This window comes from Oncorhynchus mykiss, chromosome 17, assembly GCF_057628025.1.
Source record: "Oncorhynchus mykiss isolate SJ-2025 chromosome 17, ASM5762802v1, whole genome shotgun sequence".
NCBI classification, from domain to species: Eukaryota; Metazoa; Chordata; class Actinopteri; order Salmoniformes; family Salmonidae; genus Oncorhynchus; species Oncorhynchus mykiss.
The window spans coordinates 20187066-20212830 of NC_143038.1; the positions used below are offsets into that span (position 1 = coordinate 20187066).

Below are 25765 nucleotides of genomic sequence, written 5' to 3' on the forward strand. Positions count from 1 at the left end.
GACGGAACATAATTGGAGCCAATTTCCTCCTACAACATGACAATGACCCAAAGCACAGCTCCAAACTGTGTAAGAGCTATTTAGAGAAGAAGCAGTCAGCTGGTATTCTGGGGTGGCCAGCACAGTAACCGGATCTCAACCTTATTGAGCTGTTGTGGGAGCAGCTTGACCGTATGGTATGTAAGAAGTGCCAGTCCAACTTGTGGGAGGTGCTTCAGGAAGAATGGGGTGAAATCTCTTCAGATTACCTCAACAAATTGACAACTAGAATGCCAAAAGTCTGCAAGGTTGCTGCAAATGGAGGATTCTTTGACGAATGCAAAGTTTGAAGGACGCAATCATGATTTCAATTAAAAATCATTATTTATAACCTTGGCAACGTCTTGACTATATTTCCTAATCATTTTGCAAATAATTTCATGTAGGTGTTCATGTATATCAAGGACATTTCTAAGTGACTCCAAACTTTTTAACGTTTAGTGTACATATATGCAAATGAGCTGAGGTAATATACGTAAATATATAGGCTACATATACAGTGGGGTCTAAAATTATTGACACCCGTGATAAAATAAGTCATTCAAATGCTGAGATATGTTGTATGCAAAACATTTTGTGGAAATGATATTATACTAATACAATTGCTCAGAAAAATACATTTTGTTTTTTTATTTAACCAGGAAGGGCTCATTGAGATTTAAAATATATTTTTCAAGAGCGTCCTGACCAAGATAGGCAGCACCAAGTCATTACAAAAATTACAGAAAAATAACATGGAAAACCACATAATTCACAAGAGTATAACAAAATCAAAAACAGCAAATTAAAAACATTGACAGGTCAGGGAATCCGTTTCAAGGTCATTCATCAGTGATTTAAAAATACCAGTTTAAAAGTATTTTGTAAGGCGTTACAAGACAATGGCGCAGAGTACATAAAAGCTCTTTTACCAAATTCAGTTCGGACATTTGGAACAGTTAGCAGGATAAAGTCCAGCGAATGAAGAAAGTACCCACCCCATTTCTGAACAATAAAAATGCCCAAATAAAAATGTAGTAAACCCAAAATGGCTTTGTGAATAAAAGTATACCAGTGCCTGAGCCTACGAGTGACTAGAGAAGGCCAGCCAACCCTGGTATACAAAGTGCAGTGGTGCGTAAGGGTTTTACAGTTTTAAATAAATCTCAAAGTGCCATGGTAAAGGGTGTCAATTGATCTCAAACACTGAGCGGAAGCATTCATATATAAAATATCCCCATAGTCTAGTAAAGGCATAAATGTAGCTGATACTAGCCTCCTTCTGGCTTCAAAAGAAAAACGGGCCTTATTCCTAAAATAAAATCCCAATTTCAGCTTCAATTTTTTTGTAAATTGTTGAATATGCAATTTAAAAGAGAGGCCGTCATCAATTAAAATTCCAAGATATTTATATGAGGCTACAACCTCAATCTCCTTGCCCTGACAGGTAGTAAGTAATAGGTGAAAGGTTCAGAGGTCTATTTTTTGCTTTAGAAAACACCATTAGTTTAGTTTAGTCAGTATTGAGGATAAGCTTCAATTGACACAAGGTATGTTGAAGTATAAAAAGTATAAAAGTATAAAAAGCCGTTTGCAAGTTCTGGAAAGCTTTTGTAAGAGACGAGGCACAACAGTAAATAACAGTATCATCAGCATACAAATGAAGTTGTGCATTTTGGACATTTTTGTTTAAATCATTTATATAAATAGTGAATAAGAGAGGACCAAGTACAGAGCCTTGGGGCACACCATTAAATACAGACAATTTAACAGACATAAGCCCATCAAATTGAGTGCACTGAGTTCTATCAGACAGATAGTTAGCAAACCATGCAACTGCATGCTCTGAAAGACCTACACTCGACAACCTCTGCCTTAGAATAGCATGTTTACTAGTTTAACAACTAGTATTTATTTTCTCAAAAAGCCACGGGCCAAAATTGATACCCTTAAAAATTCTTAGAATTAAAGTAGTCAAAAATGTTGTATTTGGTCCCATATTCCTACCATGCAATGACTACATCAAGCTTGTGACTCAGAAGCTTGTGATTAAGCATCTCCAATCCAAAATTACCCTAACCCTAACCCTAACCCTAACCCAATCCTTAACTTCGGTAATTTACAAAATAGCCTCCAACACTCTCCTCAGCAAACTGGATGTAGTCTATCACAGTGCCAACCCTTCTGTCACCAAAGCCCCATATACTACCCACCACTGTGACCTGTATGCTCTCGTAGCCCACACTACATATTCGTCGCCAAACCCACTGGCTCCAGGTCATCTATAAGTCTATGCTAGGCACAGCCCTGCCTCATCTCAACTCACTGGTCACCATAGCAACACCCACCTGTAGCATGCGCTCCAAAAGGTATATTTCACTGGTCATCCCCAAATCCATCACTCCTTTGGCCGCCTGTCCTTCCAGTTCTCTGCTGCCAATGATTGGAACGAATTGCAAAAATGACTGAAGCTGGAGTCTTATTACTCCAGTGTTAATGCTAAATTGTAATTATTTCGCCGCTATGGCCTATTTATTGCCTTACCTCCCTACTCTTCTACATTTGCACACACTGGACATAGATTTTTCTATTGTGTTATTGACTGTACGTTTGTTTATGTGTAACTCTGTGTTGTTGTTTTTGTCGCACTGCTTTGCTTTATCTTGGCCAGGTTGCAGTTGTAAATGAGAACTTGTTCTCAACTGGCCTACCTGGTTAAATAAAGGTGAAAATAAATTAAAAATCAAATGAAACTCTCCAAACTTGGTGGATGCATTTGCAGTTTGTTGTGGTTGCTTTTCAGATTATGTTGTGCCCAATAGAAATAAACTGTAAATAATTCCCTCATTTCTTTAGCATAAATACAGTAGAGTTCAGTATTTGAATTCTTTATTTTATGCAGTTATTATTGCTCATCTTCATCAAGGGTGTCAATAAGAGACAATTAAGACATGGGTTGCATATGAGTGCCATTCAGAGGGTGACTGGGCCCTCAAAAATATTTAAGCGCCCTTGAACGAGGTTTGGTAGTAGGTTTGTGTCAAGAACTGCAACGCTGTTGGGTTTTTCATGCTCAACAGTTTCCCGTGTGTATCAAGAATGGTCCGCCACCCAAAGGACATACAACCAGTTTGATACAACTGTGGGAAGTATTGGAACACACATCTTGTAGAGGGAGGGTGGGATTGTAACTCAATATTAGGAAGGTGTTCCTAATGTTTGGTATACTCAGTGTATATACTCATACAAGTCACCTCACAGCTGCACCTCCTTCCCATAGCAGTCCAGTCAACAGGGACCCAATGAGAAGGAAACATTTGCAGCCTGTAAACAACCATCCTGTTCTGACATGTTCAAACAATTGCACCACACCAAGCAAGTCTACAAAAGCACTGTGAGTAATTCTTCGTAGAAGACAGACACTATAGCAACATCGAGGGAGACAAATAATAAAGTGAAATTTGCACATGCTTCTCTCTACACTCCTTTTACATACTTTCAGAGGTGTAGTCAATGTCAGAACTACTTAGTAGACAAAATAATTTTATCGCTGTAGAAATGCTGACCTCACAAAAACAGTCAACATCTAAATAAGCTTACTAGGAATCAGGCCTAGGCTCTGGGGTTCAAATACTGTTTCAAATCTTTCAAGTACATTGCGCGTTTCCTTGAGCCTGCCTGGAGTGCCGGGTGGACAGATTTGCACTTTTGGTACTGTTCTATTGGTTCCATTGCAACATGCAAACTCAATCAAACCCAGCTAAAGCATGTGACATGATTTCAAATAGTATTTGAACCCAGGTCTGTTAGGAATGCTGACCTCACAAAATGCCATATCTGCTGGTCACAGGTCATTGGTGCCCTGAGCTACAGCCTTGGTACTTCCCTTCTATAACCTCCTCACTTCACTTCTAAAGGGGACATACAGTAAACGCGTCAACGCAAAGAGAAGAAACACAAATCAACAGGTAACTAATGCGCTGGAAACACAGTCCTCTGCATCCCAAATGGCACCCAATTCCCTATCAAGTGCACTACTTTTGACCAGGGCCCATAGTGCTCTACCTAAAAGAGTTAGAATATGTAAGGAATAGGGTGCCATTTGGGACACAACCTTTATGTATGTATTTATGGATGTAGCCAACAAACTGGATGGACGTAGAACACATACTTGGTGCTCATGTCTTCTAACTTCCAATCCTAGGTAAGTGTGCTCAGAAGTCGGACAGTCGACAGCTGTCACAGAAGCATGAGGTGGTAGTGTTTGTTTTTAAAGGTGGAATATTTAGTGTCTGTGCCACAGTTGAAACCCTAGCGGGGTTTCCTCTTCCTGTACATATGCAGCAGCTGCCTGGTGAAGTTACAATAACATGGTCTCATTATTTTATGGTCTCGTCAATCATCTTGATAAAAAGTATACTTAAAAAATGGAAATCAACCAAGCCTCCATCGTGAACACGATGGAAAAGTAAAATGCTTTATTATCTAAACAATGCTCTACAGATGGTCATACTATCAACAAACAAAGGTTACAAAGGTTACTGCTCGCTAAGGTTACGGTTAGGGTTAGATTTAGAATAAGGGTTAGGTTAGGGCTAGGTTAAGGGTTAAGTTTAGGCTTAGGATAAGGTTTAAGGTTATGGCTAGGGTTAGTAGATAGTTAGTTGAAATGTTACTGATAGTCTGTAGAGCGTCAACAGATGGACTTAACAAATAAAGTGTTACCCAAAACGCTTAACATTATACAGGTTTGTGTTATCGATTATCAGACTAGAGGGTAACTTATGCTTATACTTTATTTCCTTATGATCTTTGTGATGCTGTTAGATAGTTTAGTAACTTTTTTATTTTGTGCTATTATTTTAATATATACAATACCAGTCAAAAGTTTGAACACACCTACTCATTATAGGGTTTTCCTTTATTTTTTACCATTTTCTACATTGTAGAATAATAGTGAAGAAATCAAAACTATGAAAGAACACATATGGAATCATGTACTGTAACCAAAAAAGTATTAAACAATTCAAAATATATTTTATATTTCAGATTCTTCAAAGTTGCCACCCTCTGCCTTGATGACAGCTTTGCACACTCCTGGCTTTCCCTCAACCAACTTCACCTGGAATGCTTTTCCAACAGTCTTGAAGGAGTTCCCACATATGCTGAGCACTTGTTGGCTCCTTTTCCTTCACTCTGCGGTCCAACTCATCCCAAACCATCTCAATTGGGTTGAGGTTGGGTGATTGTGGAGGCCAGGTCATCTGGCATTCTCTCAACCAACTTTGTGAGGTAGTCACCCGGAATGCATTTCAATTAACAGGTGTGCCTTATTAAAAGTTAATTTGTGAAATTTCTTTCCTTCTTAATGCATTTGAGCCAATCAGTTGTGTTGTGACAAGGTAGGGGTGGTATACGAAGATAGCCCTATTTGGTTAAATACCAAGTTCATATTATTGCAACAGCTCAAATAAGATGAGATATCGACAGTCCATCATTACTTTAGGACATGAAGGTCAGTCAATACACATCATTTCAAGAACTTTGAAAGTTTCTTCAAGTGCAGTTGCAAAAACCATCAAGCACAATGATGAAACTGACTCTCATGAGGACCGCCAGAGGAAAGGAAGACCCAGAGTTACCTCTGCTGCAGAGGATAAGTTCATTTGAGTTACCAGCCTCAGAAATTGCAGCCCAAATAAATGCTTCACAGAGTTCAAGTAACAGACACACCTCAACATCAACAGTTCAGAAGAGGCTTCGTGAATGAGGCCTTCATGGTCGAATTGCTGAAAAGAAACCACTACTAAAGGACACCAATAATAAGAAGAGTCTTGCTTGGGCCAAGAAACACGAACAATTGACATTAGACAAGTGGAAATATGTCCTTTGGTCTGATGAGTCCAAATTTGAGATTTTTGGTTCCAACCACTGTCTTTGTGAGACGCAGAGTAGGTAAACTAATCATCTCCTCATGTGTATTTCCCACCGTGAAGCATAGAGGAGTTGTGATGGTGTGGGGGTGCTTTGCTGGTGACATTGTCAGTGATTCATTTAGAATTCAAGGCACACTTAACCAGAATGGCTATCACAGCATTCTGCAGCAATACGCCATCCCATCTGGTTTGCGCTTAGAGGGACTGTTTTTTTTCAAGAGGACAATGACCCAACACACCTCCAGGCTGTGTAAAGGCTATTTGACCAAGTAGGAGAGTGATGTAGTGCTGCATTTTTGTTTGATAATAATAGTTAACAAATAGTAGGACATTCTGTTTAATTCTGCGTTTCTGTAAAGAGATGGTTTCCTCTCTAGCTTCCGGCAGTTAGTCTGGGTCAAGACATGGGCTTCGCTAGAGATAGCTTGAGCTGACAATGACTTGGTGATAAAAACCTAAAGCTGGCATTCCATAGGCAAGATGTGGTGTGTGTGACCCGAGATAGAGATAGCCTGGAAGAGTTTAGAACAATGCCTCATTATCTCATCATTCTGGCACCTGGGAAACTAAGCCGGGTTGGAAGTATAACAACATCCCATGCAGATAACCAGGAGATGGACAAAGGTGACAAATGGGAACGTTGGAACCAACCTGACTAAGCATTTTTTGGTCCTATATACAGTTTAATTAAGTCGGAAGTTTACATACACATAGGTTGGAGTCATTAAAACTTGTTTTTCAACCACTCCACAAATATCTTGACATGTTTATCGGATTTGTTTGATATTAATAGTTAACAAATAGTAGGACATTTCTGTTCTGTTTAATCCTGTGTTTCTATAAAGAGATGGTTTCCACTCTAACAAACTATAGTTTTGGCAAGTCAATTAGGACATCTACTTGGTGCAAGACACAAGTCATTTTTGTTTACAGACAGATTATTTCACTTATAATTCACTCTATCACAATTGCAGTGGGTCAGAAGTTTACATACACTAAGTTGACTGTGCCTTTAAACAGCTTGGAAAATTCCAGAAAATTATGTCATGGCTTTAGAAGCTTCTGATAGGCTAATTGACATAATTTGAGTCAATTGTATGGGTACCTGTGGATGTATTTCAAGGCCTACCTTCAAACTCAGTGCCACTTTGCTTGACATCATGGGAAAATCAGCCAACAACTCAGAAACAAATTGTAGACCTCCACAAGTCTGGATCATCCTTGGGAGCAATTTCCAAACGCCTGAAGGTACCATGATCATCTGTGCAGAACAATAGTATGCAAGTATAAACACCATGGGACCACGCAACCATCATAACGATCAGGAAGGAGACGCGTTCTGTCTCCTAGAGATGAACGTACTTTGGTGTGAAAAGTGCAAATCAATTCCAGAACAACAGCAAAGGACCTTGTGAAGATGCTGTAGGAAACAGGTATAAAAGTATCTATTTCCACTGTAAAATGAGTCCTATATCGACATAATCTGAAATGCAGCTCAGCAAGGAAGAAGCCACTGGTCCAAAACCACCATAAAAAAGCCAGACTACGGTTTGCAACTGCACATGGGGCAAATATTGTACTTTTTGGAGAAATGTTCTCTGGTCTTATGAAACAAAAATAGAACTGTTTGGCCATAATGTCCATCAGTATGTTTGGAGGATAAAGGGGGGTAATTAAATGTCAGGAAATGTGAAAAACTGAGTTTAATTGTAATTGGCTAAGGTGTATGTAAACTTCCGAGTTCAACTATAATATGTTTGTTCATTTTCAGTTAGGCTGCTCAGCCCAACAGTCAAACCCAATGGTTTCATTATTGCAATAACTAATCGATATTAAATAAAGATGATTATTTTAAGAAATGACTTGTCTTTCTCAGTACTGAAATTTCAATGACACCTGGCCTCCACAATCACCCTACCCCAACCCAATTAAGATGGTTTGGGATGAGTTGGACTGCAGAGTGAAGAAAAAGCAGCCAACAAGTGCTCAGCATGTGGGAAGCATTCCAGGTGAAGCTGGTTGAGAGAAAGCCAGGAGTGTGCAAAGCTGTCATCAAGGCAAAGGGTGGCTACTTTGAAGAATATTAATTATATTTTGATTTGTTTAACACTTTTTTTGGTTACTACATGATTCCATACGTGTTATTTCATAGTGTTGATGTCTTCACTATTATTCTACAATGTACAAAATAGTAAAATTAAAGAAAAATCCTTTTGACTGGTACTGTATATTTTTTAACCAATATTAACTTTACAGTGACCATTTGTTCATCATTTTCCATCCTTCTCTACCATCCGTCAGTGGTTGGCACCTTTCTTCTAGCTGCCATGCCATTGTAGGACAGAGCTCAGTGATATCACAGGTGATGATGCGGTAAAGGGTTTACAGGGACAAGATGAGTGTAGGTGATCCCCCTCTGCTCCGTCTACTGTCTCACACTGTGTGTGGCGGAAATGTGCGTGTGTATGTATGTGGGTATGTGTGTGTGTGTGTGTGTATGGAACAGCATGTACACTCATAAACATCCTCCGGGCAATAGGAGTCATTCTTGGAATATTTATTTTTGCTGGTAACGCAAAGAGGCAGCCAACCCCTAATCTTGCCCTCAGCTCTTTTCTCTGAAGCACAGAGGAGGGGAGGGGAAGAAAAAGAGAGAGGGGTCGGGGGAAGGGAGGGTCAGTATGATTGGAGAGGATTCTCAAAGAGAGAGAAAGAGAGTGGTGGGTACCAGGGACGAATGGGCGATAAATGGAAGAGGACGTGTGTGTGTGCACCAACGTGTGTGTGTGTGGGCAGATTGTGGAATGGGGGTGACTGGGGGATGGGCGTGGAGACCCTGTGTTCAATGGGGCTCTAAGGCAGAAAAGGGGGGGCAGATGGGAATGGGGTGGTGGAGGTGAGGATTGGGGTTCTACTAGTAAAGAGGGTGCGGGGTGTTCCCGGAGGCTGAATGTGGCTCGCCGTGTGTCTGATTCATTGTGAATGGCAGCGTGCCGTGCGGCCCCATCCCGGCCAAATCCCTTTTGACATTCTTCGCCTTCTCTTAGATGTCGGCGCAGAAGGAAAGAGGGGCACACACAACACCAGAGCAGGCACTGACTTTCTCTCTCTTACACTCTGTGGAACACACACACACAGTCAGATGCACAAGGCACCTATTCAGTGGTGTGTACATTCTTGACATGCCACATGCTATTTCTTTCACATGGGTCTACATGGACACGTGAACTACAGTATATGTGTTGATGTGCACACTTGGACCTGAAACGGCAGCCTACATGGCTTGTGACAGCTCCTTGTGCCAATACTGCTTTAGCATTTCATCTTGGCTGGTAGATAATACATTTACGCTACAATTAGAATTTTAGGTGGTCACTTGTCATAGTAAACAAGACCACAATCAGCTTGAATTATTTTGATTGTGTAGCACTGACCTTGACAAACAAGCCTGTTATTGTATATAGATCCCCAAGATGAATGTCTTTCCTTTTCGAGATGGACCGATACAATTCTATTCTTTCTTCCTCGACTGTCTTATGTGTAAATGTATTTTTCCCTCTTCACTATATTCAGTGTGACACTCCGTTACAGAGGGGGCATGTTTGAGTGGATCACAGTTGAGTTCCCATCTGTATTTGGGGACATATTTTACCGTGGCACAGAGCTGAATACAAGTCCTGTGACAGGGGGATAGAGTCCTGCTGTTTTATGACCAAGGCTGCAAGTCCTCATGTCATCCTTGTGCCTGTCGTTTGTTTGTGTCTGTCTGTGTATTTCTTTAAAATGTCGATTATTTTTGGGGGTCAATATTTGTATTTGTTTTGTTATTTTTTTGTTGGGGGGATACAGGTAAATTATCCATTTCAGGTTATAGGTTTATATAACATGTACCCCGTAGGCTGCCACTCACAATTCTGTATAAAACAGGGAAAATGAAACAAAAAAGAATCGGGCCTCCACCCCGAACATCCCATCCCATTCACCCAACCAACATGTCTCCACCCAGCAACTGGGGGGGTGTTTTCTCTTTCTCACTTCCCAGCCACAGAGAACAATCTCCCTATACCACCCCTTCCCCATGGGAGTAAAAGTAAAGAAAGTAAAAATGATTCAAATATATACACATACAGTGCATTTGGAAAGTATTCAGATCCCTTTACTTTTTTCACATTTTGTTACGTTACGTGTTTTTTCCCTGATCAATCTACACACAATACTCCATAATGACAAAGCATAAACAGATGTACAAATTTTTGCAAATGTGTAAATAAAACTCTGAAATATCTTATTCACATAAGTATTAAATTAGCTAAACAACTACCGGTAGCCATATTAATAACAAAAATAGAAGAGGTTTTACAATCAGAGTTATTTTCTATCTCGATTGTAAAACCTCTTCTCTTTTTACTTTCAGATATGGTTACTAAACAGCAACCCACAACGAGCCACCAAAAGCTATGTTTACTAGCAAATGTTAGCACATGACTGGAGTTGGCTAGCTAGTTAGCCTGGCACCTGCTAACATGTCATGCACCCCGCCTTGCATTTGTAACATCCGCAACTGTAAATACACTGAACAAAAATATAAACGCAACATGTAAAGTATTGGTCCCATGTTTCAAGAGCTGAAATAAAAGATCCCAGATTTTTTTAATAAGCACATAAAGATTATTTCTCTCAAATGTTTTGCACAAATTAGTTTACATCCATTAGTGAGAATTTCTCCTTTGCCAAGATAATGCATTCACCTGAAAGGTGTGGCATATCAAGAAGCTATTAAACAGCATGATCATTACACAGGTGAACCTTGTGCTGGGGGCAATATAAGGCCTCTCTAAAATGTGCAGTTTTGTCACGCAACATAATTTTTCGACCATAAGCCTCCTCCAACGTGTAACCAAGCCAACCCAGGACTTCCACCTCATGTTAACGTTAGTCTCCAGAGTGGCAAGGATATGTTGCAAGGATATGTACACAATTCCTGAAAGCTGAAAATGTCCCAGTTCTTACATGGCCTGCTTACTCACCAGACATGTCACAGATTAAGCATGTTTGGGATATTCTGGATCTATGTGTACGACAGCGTGTTCCATTTCCCGTCAATACCCAGCGACGTTGCACAGCTATTGAATGGGACAACATTCCACAGTGAACAATGAACAGCCTGATCAACTCTATGCGAAAGAGATGTGTCACGCTGCATGAGGCAAATGGTGGTCACACCAGAGACTAACTGGTTTTCTGATCCACGCCCGTACTAAGGTATCTGTGACCAACAGATGCATATCTCTATTCCCAGTTATATGTCATCCACAGATTAGGGCCTAATGAACTGTAATTCAGTAAAATATTTACAATTGTTGCATTGTCATGGCTCACATAAACACCATCATCCCAGGAACCCTAGACCCACTCCAATTTGCATACTGCCCAAACAGATCCACAGATGATGCAATCTTAATCACACTCCACACTGCTCTTTCCCACCTGGACAAAAGGAACACCTATGTGAGAATGCTGTTCATTGACTACAGCTCAGTGTTCAACACCATAGTGCCCACAAAGCTCATCACTAAGCTATGTAACCTGGGACAAAACACCTCCCTCTGCAACTGGATCCTGGACTTCCTGATGGGCTGCCTCCAGGTGGTAAGGGTAGGCAACAACACATCTGCCACGCTGATCCTCAACACTGGGGCCCCTCAGGGGTGCGTGCTTAGTCCCCTCCTGCAATCTCTGTTTACCCATGGCTGCGTGGCCAAACACAACTCACAGTGGTAGGCCTGATCACCGACAATAATGAGAAAGCCTATAGGGAGGAGTTCAGAGACCTGGCACTGTAGTGCCAGGATAACAACTTCTCCACCAATGTGAGCAAGACAAAGGAGCTGATCGTGGACTACAGGAAAAGGTGGGCCAAACAGGCCCCCATTAACATCGATGGGGCTGTCTGGAGCGGGTCGAGAACTTCAAGTTCTTCAGTGTCCACATCACCAACAAACTATCATGGTCCAAGCACACCAACACAGTCGTGAAGAGGGTACAACAACACCTTTTCCCCCTCAGGAGACTGAGAAGATTTGGCAATGGTCCTCAAAAAGTTCTACAGCTGCACCATCGAGAGCATACTAACCGGTTGCATCACAGCCCGGTATGGCAACTGCTCGGCATCTGCCCGCAAGGCACTACAGTAGGTAGTGCGTATGACCCAGTACATCAATGGAGCCAAGCTTCCTACCATCCAGGACCTATATACTAGGCGGTGTGAGAGGAAGGCCCAGTCCCCCAAGTCATAGACTGTTCCCTCTGCTACTGCAAGGCAAGCGGTACTGGAGCGCCAAGTCTCGGACCAAAATGCTCCTTAACAGCTTCTACCCCCAAGCCATTAGACTGTTGAACAACTAATAAAATGGCCACCCGGACTATTTACATTGACACCCCCCCCCCCCCCCCCCCCCCCCTCCCACCTCCCATTTGGTTTTACACTGCTGCTACTCTCTGTTTATTATCTATGAATAGTCACTTTACAAATGACTTCGACTAGCCTGTACTCTCGCACATTGACTCGGTACCGGTATCCTCTGTGTATAGCCTCATTATAGTACATTTATTGTGTTACTTTTTGAATTTAGAAATTCATTTTAACTTTAGTTTATTTAGTAAATATTTTAACTCTATTTCTTGAACTGCATTGTTGGTTAAGTGCTTGTAACTAAGCATTTCACAGTAAGGTCTACCGTGAAATGGTAGCGCATGTGAAAATAACATGTGATTTGATTTGTTGCGTTTATATTTTTGTTCATTGTAATTGTAATTTTACGATCTTGCTATGTATCATAATTGACAAGGGTTGAAATTGGTTATGATTATGACCGTGGATGCATTTCAATCTCACAAAATTATAGGCATGATGCATTACATGATTCCAATAGATGTAAATAACAAGTATTGCATTTACTGTTGTAAATCTCTAAAACTGAAGCTGGTTTAACTATAAAACATATTTGCCCATGCATGCCTGATAGACATGGCTGTGGGTAGATCCTGTCTGCCTACCTACCTACCTACGTACAAGGTCACTGTGAAAAGGTTGAGGGTTATGCCATATTTATTTATTTTTTAGGTTAGATATTGTTGTAAATGTAATCTCTGCACCTGTGCACATGTATGCATGTTCAACTAGTCTACCCTAATGTTGATGTTATGCTGGCACAGATCAAACTGTACAATGGAGTACAATTATATTGTTTTGTCTTACAAACAATACCATGTGGTGCCTGGGCTTCTTTCCTAGAGTGGATTCTAAATGTAGAATTCCTTTGCCTGCGTGTCATTGTAGCAGAACTCCCGTGAGCTGTATCCCTCATGAGGGATTCAAAATCTTGCTGGATTTCAAGCAGATGACTCACAACGAGCTGAATGGCAGTTTGATCATGACAACACTCCTCACAAAGCTTTACAAGTATTCTCTGAACGTACTGAATTTTCTTACTGTTTCACCATGACAACCAGTTGTCTTACCTACAGATTGTTACACCAGATTATGTGATTTAATCAAAGATTTTTGGTATCCATCACTGGGAGTTACAAGATATGTACTGTTTGGTGTAGTACAGAGAATTTTCAACCAACCTTAGCGATGCCGTCTTCGTCCTCGATTCAGGGAAACAGGAGTCACATAAAATGTCCGTGTCCAGTTGCAGTTTGAATTTAGAAAATGCTCCATTATTAAAATGTACTTTTCTTGCTCCATGATGTAATACAACAATGTGTACACCGCCATCTTGTCTGTTTCTATAACGACACAGGTTGAGACCCAGATGCAGACACAGGAGGCAGATGGTTCGAGTCTCTGATATTTATTAAAATACAAATCAAATTGTATTGGTCACATACACATGGTTTGCAGATGTTATTGTGAGTGTAGCGAAGTGCTTGTGCTTCTACTTCCAACAGTGCAGCAATATCTAACAGCTCCACAACAACTACCTAATACACACAAATCTAAGTAAAGGAATAAGAATATATACATATAAATATAGGCAAGATAGATTGCATAGGCAAGATGCAATAGATGGTATAAAATACAGCATATACATGAGATGAGTAATGCAAGATATGTAAACATTATTAAAGTGGCATTATTAAAGTGACTAGTGATCCATTCATTAAAGTGGCCAATGATTTCAAGTCTGTATGTAGGCAGCAGCCTCTGTGTTAATTTAACAGTCGGATGGCCTTGAGATATAAGCTGTTTTTCAGTCTTTTGGTCCCAGCTTTGATGCACCTGTACTGACCTCACCTTCTGGATGATAGTGGGGTGAACAGGCAGTGGCTCAGGTGGTTGTTGTCCTTGATGATATTTTTGGCCTTCCTGTGACATCGGGTGATGCAGGTGTCCTGGAGGGCAGGTAGTATGATGCGTGAGGGTTTTACTTGAGAAGGCATAGTTAAATATAATACAAAGAAAAAAACAACTGTTCTTGTATATTTTTTTGTACCGTCATCTTTGAAATGCAAGAGAAAGGCCATAATGTATTATTTCAGCTCCGGTGAAATTGAGATTTTGGCCACTAGATGGCAACAGTGTATGTGCAAAGTTTTAGACTGATCCAATGAACCATTGTATTTCTGTTAAAAAAATGGTATCAAGACTGCCCAAATGTGCCTAATTTGTTTATACCTTTTCATACATGAGTTCCAAATATCCCCAGAGTGAGTTTATTTATGCACGTTAGAATGTTCCCTTCATTCCAGAATGTGATTGTTACGCAACTGTACATTTAATCCATGCTGCCCCCAAACCAAGGCATGCAGCCTGTTTTTATTTATAGGCTGTTTTCAACTTTCTAACAAGTTTTTATTTTCTAAGAACAGTTTGAATTGAGGTGTGTTCCACCTCCTCATTCATTCACATACAATTTGTAATTTTTACTTTTGCGGACAATACATTTTTTTTTGACATTTCTGACCCGGACAAAATTCCATGAGCACTTCCCAAATGTTTGTGCAGTTCAAGTCTGCAGACATTTGCACATCTCCTGTCAGAATAGGATGTGCACACACGTGTTCACATTTTCTGTCTGTTGCCCGCATCGCGGTCATTGTTGTTTTCATTACGAATAATAACTTTGGAAATATGTACATTTCTATCAAAGTAAGTGCCTTATTACGTTATAATATTTTCTGTTTGTCGTGTTATGTCGTTTCCTCTGTAGTTCACTGTATGTATGGAGCATAATATATTAGTGTATATTCCTTATAACTGCAGATACGCGAGGTAACGTTACTCATTTCATAACCTTTATGGTGCTATATTCATTCGTGTTTATGTAGCTAGCTATATTCTTCTATTATCTCTGTAAAACAATGCTAATTGTGTCAGATAAGTATTAGCTTGTGTTGTATTTTGAAGCTACCCTGGCCTTATGACTCCCAAGTGGCGCAGTGGTCTAAGGCACAGCATCTCAGTGCTAGAGATGTCACTACAGACATCCTGGTTAAAATCCAGGCTGCGTTTCTATCAAAGTGAGTGCTTTATTATGTTATAATAGTTTATGAATGTCGTGTTATGCCGTTTCAACTGTAGCTCACTGTATGTATGGAGCATAATATATTGGTGTATATTCCTTATAACCGTGGACACGCGAGGTAACATTACTAATTTCATAACCTTTATGGTGTTATATTCAATTGTGCTTATGTAGCTAGCTACATTCTTCTATTAGCTCTGTAAAACAATGCTAATTGCATCAGATAAGTATTAGCTTGTGTTGTCTAAGGCCTAAGGCACAGCATCTCAGTGCTAGAGGCATCAATACAGACACCCTGGTTCAGCTAGATTACTTGTTGGTTATTACTGCATTGTCGGAACTAGAAGCACAAGCATTTCGCTACACTCGCATTAACATCTGCTAACCATGTGTATGTGACAAATAAAATTTGATTTGATTTGATTTGAAATCCAGGCTGTGTTTCTATCAAAGTAAATGCCTTATTACGTCATAGTAGTTTCTGTACGTAATTTGTATGTGAACTGTATGTCCATTTACAAAAAAATACCTTGTTCAATAATCATCTCACCTGTTAGTTGGCGGTGAACTATGTGGCCGTTGAGGGCAGCAGTGTCGATCAGATGGAAAAATATCTTCTTATACCACTTGGTCGTTTTCCGAGTGCATTCCACGAAGCTGTTTATCATGTCCGCCTTATCCACTGCCCCCATAAATAACGTTCCCAAAGTAAACGGCCTATTTCTTAGGACCAGATGCTAGAATATGCATATAATCGACAGATTAGGATAGAAAACACTCTAAAGTTTCCAAAACTGTCAAAATATTGTCGTGAGTATAACAGAACTGATATTGTAGGCGAAACCCTGAGAAGAATCAAACCAGGAAGTGGCTTCTATTTTGAAAACTCCAAGTTCCATAGCCGCCCTTTGCTCCATTTAAAGGGATATCAACCAGATTCCTTTTCCTATCGCTTCCTCAAGGTGTCAACAGTCTTCAGACATAGTTTCAGGCTTTTATTTTGAAAAAATGAGCCAGAAAGATAACATCGCGTTAGGTGGTCACATGAGTTTTGCTTGCGCAACAGAATTTGGACAGCAATTGTTTTTCCCTCTCCTACTGATAAAGATTTCTTGCGGTTGATAAATTATCGATTATATATTTTAAAAACAAATGGAGGATTGATTATAAAAAACGTTTGACATGTTTCTGTGGACATTATGGATATTATTTGGAATTTTCATCTGCGTTGTCGTGACCGCTCTTTCCTGTGGATTTCTGAATATAACACGACAAACAAACGGAGGTATTTTGGAGAATAAAAATAATCTTTATGGAACAAAATGAACATTTGTTGTGTAACTGGGAGTCTTGTGAGTGAAAACATCCGAAGATCATCAAAGGTAAACAATTAATTTGATTGCTTTTCTGATTTTCGTGACCAAGCTACCTGATGCTAAGTGGACTTAATGTTTTGTCATTCGATCGATAAACTTACACAAACGCTTGGATTGCTTTGGCTGTAAAGCATAATTTCAAAATTTGTGATTTCATGAATATAAATGTTTTAGTAATATTATTTGACTGTGGCGCTATGCTATTCATTTTGAGTGCACCATACAGCAATGTTGCATTCGACCACACTGGTGATCCATGCAGTGCAAAAAAAATGAAAAACATGGTTTAAGTTTAAATGTTACAACACCCTGTAGATACGTTTGAGTTATTTGTAGATATTAAATACTTGTTGATTAATAGTTTGACATCCCTGGTGTATCTATTTATGTAGCTAGCTATTTATTTATCAAGCTAAAAACATGGAGTCTAACGTTAGCTAGCTAGTTGCTGGGAGGATGTCATGTCATTGGAGGAGTGGCTGAGTGACTGAGTTTTTCCCCTCATATAATTTTTCGGTGGCTACAGCTAGAGATGCAGGTGTCATTTGGTTAGCTAGCAAGAAATGGGAATCGCTGTGCTAGCTTGCTGTGCTGAACATGCTGAACTTAAAAGACTGTTATCCACAGTTAGCATAACTCTTAGTTTGTTTATCGATCAAATGGGTGGGCAGGCAGGCAAGTTCCCATTCAGCTGTCAAAACGTGGGTTGGGACAAGCATTCATTGGCAGGCAAGCTTAGGAAGGACGAGCAGGCTACTACTCCGCATTGTTTATCTATGCAAACGTTTGAGAGGGTTTATCAAAATGACCCTCATTAGATTTTAGCTCATCTCTCTCTGACTACCAATATTTGTTGATTTTGTTGATGAGCATAGGCAACTGAGGGAGAGAGACACTACCTTTTCATGTTTGTTTGATTGTGAAGTTCCAATATGTAAGAGGATTCCTGTGGTATTAACATAGTAGCAGAATTACATTAAAGTGTATTTTGCGGCATTGGTGAATGTGTTCTAATGATCTAAAGTTGCACTGTTGCTACTGCCTGTAAACACACAGTCCAGTTTTAAGTCAATGATGGCATGCCTGTGTGGCAAATGGCTTATTTGCATATAAATATACTCTAGCTCTGATTGGCTATGGCACCACGGTCTGCATAGACCCCCTGTCCTGGACAAGACATATGTTTTTATTAGGCTTTATTTACTGTAGTGTTTATTAATTGTCCAAACACACGGTGGCTTTCCCACTTGCTATGGAATTTTCACAAATGCCAAATATCATTCCCAAACATTCTATGAATTTATGAAAATGAGAAAATGACCATATCAAAGTGCTTGCTTGTCAGAAAATGATGTGCATGTTGAGAAGGCATTCGTTTTTTAAATGTGTATTATTTTAGATTTTTTGGGGGGAGGTAGATCAGCTTTAATATTACAGATATATTGAAGCTTTCATCAATGTAATTGTCTGCATAATTTCCAATCCCCATTATGTTTTTTTGTATATACAGTTGAAGTCGGAAGTTTACATACACTTCGGTTGGACTAAAACTAATTCATCAACCAATTTTTCCAACAATTGTTTACAGACAGATTATTTTCTTTATAATTCACTGTATCACAATTCCAGTGAGTCAGAAGTTTACATACACTAAGTTGACTGTACCCTTAAACAGCTTGAAAAATTCCAGAAAATTATGTCATGGCTTTAGAAGCTTCAGATAGGCTAATTGACATCATTCGAGTCAATTGGACGTGTATCTGTGGATGTATTTCAAGGTCTACCTTCAAACTCAGTGCCTCTTTGCATGATATCGTGGAAAAATCAAAAGAAATCAGCCAAGACCTCAGCAAAAACAATTGACCTCCACAAGTCTGGTTCATCCTTGGGAGCAATTTCCTCTGGTTCAAATCCAGTTACCACGTTCATCTGTACAAACAATAGTAAGCAAGTATAAACACCATGGGACCACGCAGCCGCCATACCTCTCAGGAATGAGACATGTTCTGTCTCCTAGAGATGAATGTCCTTTGGTGCGAAAAGTGCAAGTCAATCCCAGGACAACAGCAAAGGACCTCGTAAAGATGCTGGAGGAAACAGGAATAGAACTATCAATATCCACAGGAAAACAAGTCTTATATCGACATAACCTGAAAGGCCGCTCAGCAAGGAAGAAGTCAATGCTCCAAAACCGCCATGAAGGACTTTGTGAAGATACATATCCACTGTTTTCCAAACTTCTTCCATTTAAGAATTATGGAGGCCACTGTGTTCTTGGGGACCATCAATGATGTAGACATGATTTGGTACCCTTCCCCCGGATCCATTCCCCCAACTCCAAATCCATAAACACGGGCACCCTCATAGATGTTATCCTAACTAACTCGCCCTCTAAATACACCTCTGCTGTTTTCAATCAAGATCTCAGCGATCACTGCCTCATTGCTTGCATCCGTAATTGGTTTGCGACCAAACGACCACCCCTCATCACTGTCAAACGCTCCCTGAAACACTTCTGCGAGCAGGCCTTTCTAATGGACCTGGTCGGGGTTCCTGGAATGACATTGACCTCATCCCGTCAGTAGATGATGCCTGGCTATTCTTTAAAAGTGCCTTACTCACTATCTTAAATAAGCATGCCCCGTTCAAAAAGTTCGAACTAGGAATAGATATAGTTATCTATCTAAAATTATCTGCCGAAATTGTTTTAACATCTCTGATGTCTCTCTGGAAGGCAACCCATGCTCTAATTTTGTCTACCTTGTTGTCAAGAGACTGGACATTGGCGGGTAGTATACTCGGAAGCGATGGGCGGTGTATACACCTACGGAGCCTGACCAGGAGGCTGCTACGTCTTCCTCTTCTGCGGCGATGTTATTTTGGGTCGGCTTCTGGGATTTCATCCACTGTCCTGAGTGGTGGACCGAACAAAGGATCCGCTTTGGGAAAGTCGTATGCCTGTTCGTAATGTTGGTAAGTTAACGTCGCTCTTATACTCAATAGTTCTTCCCGGTTGTATGTAATAACACTTAAGATCTGGGCTAACACTGTAAGAAATAATACATAGATTCCTAAGGACTTGAAGCGAGGCGACCATCTCTGTCGGCACCATCTTTACTAACCAACCATAGACCATTTATACTCATTCATCATTGCCACCAACACACAGAGAGTGAGTTAGCTACAGTGCCTTGCGAAAGTATTCGGCCCCCTTGAACTTTGCGACCTTTTGCCACATTTCAGGCTTCAAACAGAAAGATATAAAACTGTATTTTTTTGTGAAGAATCAACAACAAGTGGGACACAATCATGAAGTGGAACGACATTTATTGGATATTTCAAACTTTTTTAACAAATCAAAAACTGAAACATTGGGCGTGCAAAATTATTCAGCCCCTTTACTTTCAGAGCAGCAAACTCTCTCCAGAAGTTCAGTGAGGATCTCTGAATGATCCAATGTTGACCTAAATGACTAATGATGATAAATACAATCCACCTGTGTGTAATCAAGTCTCCGTATAAATGCACCCGCACTGTGATAGTCTCAGAGGTCCGTTAAAAGCGCAGAGAGCATCATGAAGAACAAGGAACACACCAGGCAGGTCCGAGATACTGTTGTGAAGAAGTTTAAAGCCGAATTTGGATACAAAAATATTTTCCAAGCTTTCAACATCCCAAGGAGCACTGTGCAAGTGATAATATTGAAATGGAAGGAGTATCAGACCACTGCAAATCTACCAAGACCTGGCCGTCCCTCTAAACTTTCAGCTCATACAAGGAGAAGACTGATCAGAGATGCAGCCAAGAGGCACGTGATCACTCTGGATGAACTGCAGAGATCTACAGCTGAGGTGGGAGACTCTGTCCATAGGACAACAATCAGTCGTATATTGCACAAATCTGGCCTTTATGGAAGAGTGGCAAGAAGAAAGCCATTTCTTAAAGATATCCATAAAAAGTGTCGTTTAAAGTTTGCCACAAGCCACCTGGGAGACACACCAAACATGTGGAAGAAGGTGCTCTGGTCAGATGAAACCAAAATTGAACTTTTTGGCAACAATGTAAAACGTTATGTTTGGCGTACAAGCAACACAGCTGAACACACCATCCCCACTGTCAAACATGGTGGTGGCAGCATCATGGTTTGGGCCTGCTTTTCTTCAGCAGGGACAGGGAAGATGGTTAAAATTGATGGGAAGATGGATGGAGACAATTACAGGACCATTCTGGAAGAAAACCTGATGGAGTCTGCAAAAGACCTGAGACTGGGACGGAGATTTGTCTTCCAACAAGACAATGATCCAAAACATAAAGCAAAATCTACAAAATAAACATGTCCAGGTGTTAGAATGGCCAAGTCAAAGTCCAGACCTGAATCCAATCGAGAATCTGTGGAAAGAACTGAAAACTGCTGTTCACAAATGCTCTCCATCCAACCTCACTGAGCTCGAGCTGTTTTGCAAGGAGGAATGGGAAAAATGTTCAGTCTCTCGATGTGCAAAACTGATAGAGACATACCCCAAGCGACTTACAGCTGTAATCGCAGCAAAAGGTGGCGCTACAAAGTATTAACCTTTCTGATCTCCCCATCCCGGATCCGGGATCGTGAATACAGACTCAAGCTCATTACCATAACGCAATGTTAACTATTCATGAAAATCGCAAATGAAATGAAATAAATATGCTAGCTCTCAAGCTTAGCCTTTTGTTAACAACACTGTCATCTCAGATTTTCAAAATATGCTTCTCAACCAGTGCAAAACAAGCATTTGTGTAACAGTATTGATGGCTAACGTAGCATTTAGCATTAGCATTCAGCTGGCAACATTTACACAAAAAAACAGAAAAGCATTCAACTAAAATAATTTACCTTTGAAGAACTTCAGATGTTTTCAATGAGGAGACTCTCAGATAGCAAATGTTCAGTTTTTCCTGAAAGATTATTTGTTTAGGACAAATCGCTCCGTTTTCTGCGTCACGTTTAGCTATGAAAAAACCCCTGTATCCAGGATTGTGTAAATCTATCAGCAAGCTCATTAGCATAACACAACGTTAACTATTCATGAAAATCGCAAATGAAATGAAATAAATATGCCATCTCTCAAGCTTAGCCTTTTGTAAACAACACTGTCATCTCAGATTTTCAAAATATGCTTCTCAACCATAGGAAAACAATCATTTGTGTAAAAGTAGCTAGCTAGCGTTAGCATTTAGCGTTAGCATTTAGCGTTAGCATTTAGCGTTAGCATTTAGCGTTAGCATTAGCGTTAGCATCCAGCACGCAACATTTCAACAAAAACATAAAAGCCTTCAAATAAAATCATTTACCTTTGAAGAACTTCTGATGTTTTCAATGAGGATACTCTCAGTTAGATAGCAGATGCTCAGTTTTTCCAAAAAGATTATTTGTGTATTAGAAATAGCTCAGTTTTATACATCACATTTGGCTACCAAAAAAAATCAGAAAATTCAGTCCTCAAAACGCGAACTTTTTTCCAAATTAACTCCATAATATCGACTGAAAACATGGCAAACGTTGTTTAGAATCAATCATCAAGGTGTTTTTCACATATCTCTTCATTGATACATCGTTCTTGGACACATGGTTTCTCCCCTATATCAAATGGAAAAGTACGAGCAGCTGGCAATTGCGCACCGAATTCCACGCAGGACACCAGGCGGACACTTGGAAAATGTAGTCTCTTATGGTCAATCTTCCAATGATATGCCTACAAATACGTCACAATGCTGCTAAGACCTTGGGCGAACGACAGAAAGTGTAGGCTCAATCCTGGCGCAATCACAGCCATATAAGGAGACAATGGAAAACAGAGCTTCAGAAATTCTGCTAATTCCTGGTTGATGCATCATCTTGGTTTCGCCTGTATAATGAGTTCTGGGGCACTTACAGACAAAATCTTTGCAGATTCTGAAACTTCAGAGTGTTTTCTTTCCAAAACTATGCATAGTCGAGCATCTTTTCGTGACAAAATATCGCGCTTAAAACGGGAACGTTTTTTATCCAAAAATGAAATAGCGCCCCTAGAGATCTAACAGGTTAACTTAAGGGGGCTGAATAATTTTGCACGCCCAATTTTTCAGATTTTGATTTGTTAAAAAAGTTTGAAATATCCAATAAATGTCGTTCCACTTCATGATTGTGTCCCACTTGTTGTTGATTCTTCACAAAAAAATTTTTGAAGCCTGAAATGTGTCAAAAGGTCGCAAAGTTCAAGGGGGCCGAATACTTTCGCAACGCACTGTATATCGACAATTCCATTTCCACAAACAAACATGTTTACTCTGCTGAAGGTACCTACCAGTCTAGCACTGACTACCATGGCATAGACCAAATTGATTGACAGTGTGTAATCCAAAAAAGATAGCTTATATGATTTAGCTCATGGCTTTCAGAGTTCAGTACATGACTAACGTTAGCTAACTAAACTAACAGGGCCTGAGGGAGAGGTAACTGTCATGGGGTTAGCACACACACACACACACACACACACACACACACACACACACACACACACACACACAATAGATAATTTTTAAGAGGGGGGGTTACTTCCTTAGCGAAAGGTTTGTGCGTGACCCCCCCACCTTCTCCACGCCAACCACACCCCCAGTCTGGGTGTCGATATGTGTCCGCTTGGGTTTGTTTGAGTCCCTGTCATGTCACGTACAGTCTGTTGTGTGGCTGCATTTGTCCTTGCCTCGGGCCCAATGTGTCCAAGACAAGCGTTTTGTTTGACTTCAGCCATCTTTGGTTGGAGACCACATATACTGTTTATCTGAGGAGTGCTTGGTCAACAGTTCTACTCCGTATAAGGCCTGGATTTTAAGAGTTTAATAATATATTGGGCAAAGGACTGGGAGCGGATATTTCCAGGCTTGTAGTGTTTCGTTCTCATGCTACAGTCAAGAAAATCTGAAGGGGATTTGGAAGACGAATTTATGACTGGATAATTTTAAAATGAATGTGTTTTCTGCATGTTCCTGGTTTGTCTGGGATGTGTCCCAAATGGCACCCTGTTCCCTATATAGTGCACTATTTCTATCAGAGCTATGTGTACCCTGGTCAAAGGTAGTGCCCAATATAAGGGAATAACGTTCCATTTGGGATGCAGCCCTGCAGTGCGTATGAGATTAGTGTGTGTGTGCAGGTTTCTTCTTCAGTTCTTCATTCTTCATTTTAAGTTTCCTCAGTGAACCCATCAGCTCAGAAAATGACTATGTGCACAGTGTGTGCACAGTCAGCATTCCCCTCCAATGAGCAGGCTGGTGGAACATTTTACGCCATGAGCAGCAAACGCAAACAAGAACCGCTGTTGGTTTAGAGAATGTTATACTTGGATTGTGCATCTAAAATGATCCAAAGGTGATTCATAATATTTATAGAATGAATCTTGATCCAGAAGAGATTCCAGAGTAAGAAATACAGTAGATTACATGGTTTTTTCCATGCTGAATAAATCATGTGAACACTGATATATAATTTACATATTTAAAACGGTATATTTAGGGCTGTCAGACACTGTACCTGTATACAGTATATACTGATACACTAGTTAAATAGTTCCCTTAGTTTAGCCTGTGACACAATGTGTGGAGAGAGCCGTGGCAGCACGTACAATTGCAAACCATGGCAAATGGAAACTTTTATAGTAGAGCTGTTCATCATTGACAATCTCAATACTTCTGTCTACATACCTTGAAGTACGCTAACACATAACCTATATTTCAGTCTTTAAAAGTGAAGACACACTACTGTTCTATGCACTATAAATCAGTAAAGTACATGTACATTTACCTTCTCAAATATATCTGATTTTGAACTAAACCCCATGATGTGTTTAAAAAGCATTTTTATGCTAGTGAATATACACGGATTATGCAAGAGTGTGTTGTGTTGGAACTCAGGGCAAATTACGCACTTGTCTCTTTCAGTGAGTGTCACCCAGACCAACACTGTGGGTCTATCACAAGCCTGTCCTTCCCCTAAGCCCAAAGTAACTCTTCAGAACACAGAATGAAACACAACACAGAGATGGCTTCATCTAGAGGACCCAAGTTTGTAAATATACTGTGTAGTCATATCCTTGGAGGGCTTTTGTTTGAACATTGTTACATTTAAAAACCTGTCTGCTTGAAACCTCAGTGAGCAACCCTAGAATTTAGAAAAACAGAATAAAAAAATAATAATAATAGACAAGAGAGACGAAAAACCCATTGCAGGAGAGTCGGGATACGACTTTGTGGTACGCTTTCAGAAGCCCAGCTTCCATCCCCTGGGCGCACATTGATGTCATTGTCAAACATTGTTCGCACTACCCCCCACCATCACACATCCCCCCTCCATCACACATCGCCTCCTGCCCCCCACTTTCTCTATCAGCACTCATGCCTCGGGCACTGCAGGCGAGACTTGTAAGGATTAATTAACCAATTAGGAGAACAGCCCTTGAGACACGTTGGGGGCACCCTCTTCGTCATCACCCTGACACTGAGGGGCAGACCTCAATTAGGCTATTCTGGGGACTCCAGGAGAGAGAGAGAGCGAGAGAGAGAGCAAGAGAGAGAGAGAGCGAGAGAGAGAGAGAGAGAGATAATAATAGAGATAATAATGTGTGCATTCCCTTGAGTGAGCAACCTTTTAATTGAATTATCATTAGTCCTGATGTCGATTCCTGTTTCGGGGTCTTTTTGCCTCCTCTTACCCCCGGATGCTGGCGGAAAGAAACGCCAGCCCACTCGGTGCTGCTTGATTAGGCTGATAAAGAGGGGAGCAGATGTACCCCCCTCCGTCCCTTCTTCCCTCTTTTCTTTAATTACTGCTCATAGTTCATACTGCAGGCGACTCTGACTGACAGTCTGTCTGCATACCTATGGGCAGCAT

The 25765-nt window shown here is 40.4% G+C and overlaps 1 long non-coding RNA gene across 2 annotated transcripts in view; it reads left to right on the plus strand.

Moving 5' to 3' along the window:
* Positions 1-3205: 3205 nt before the first annotated feature.
* The window catches only part of LOC149975856 (uncharacterized), a 49351-nt gene continuing 26791 nt past the window's right edge, over positions 3206-25765 (plus strand). The window contains exons 1-2 of one of the 2 annotated variants that reach the window (XR_016487805.1): positions 3206-3412; positions 3869-3986. This is a non-coding gene — a long non-coding RNA (uncharacterized LOC149975856). Of the gene's footprint in view, positions 3413-3868; positions 3987-19471; positions 19837-25765 lie in introns of those variants that run through there. The other variant, XR_016487806.1, reaches the window with a different exon arrangement.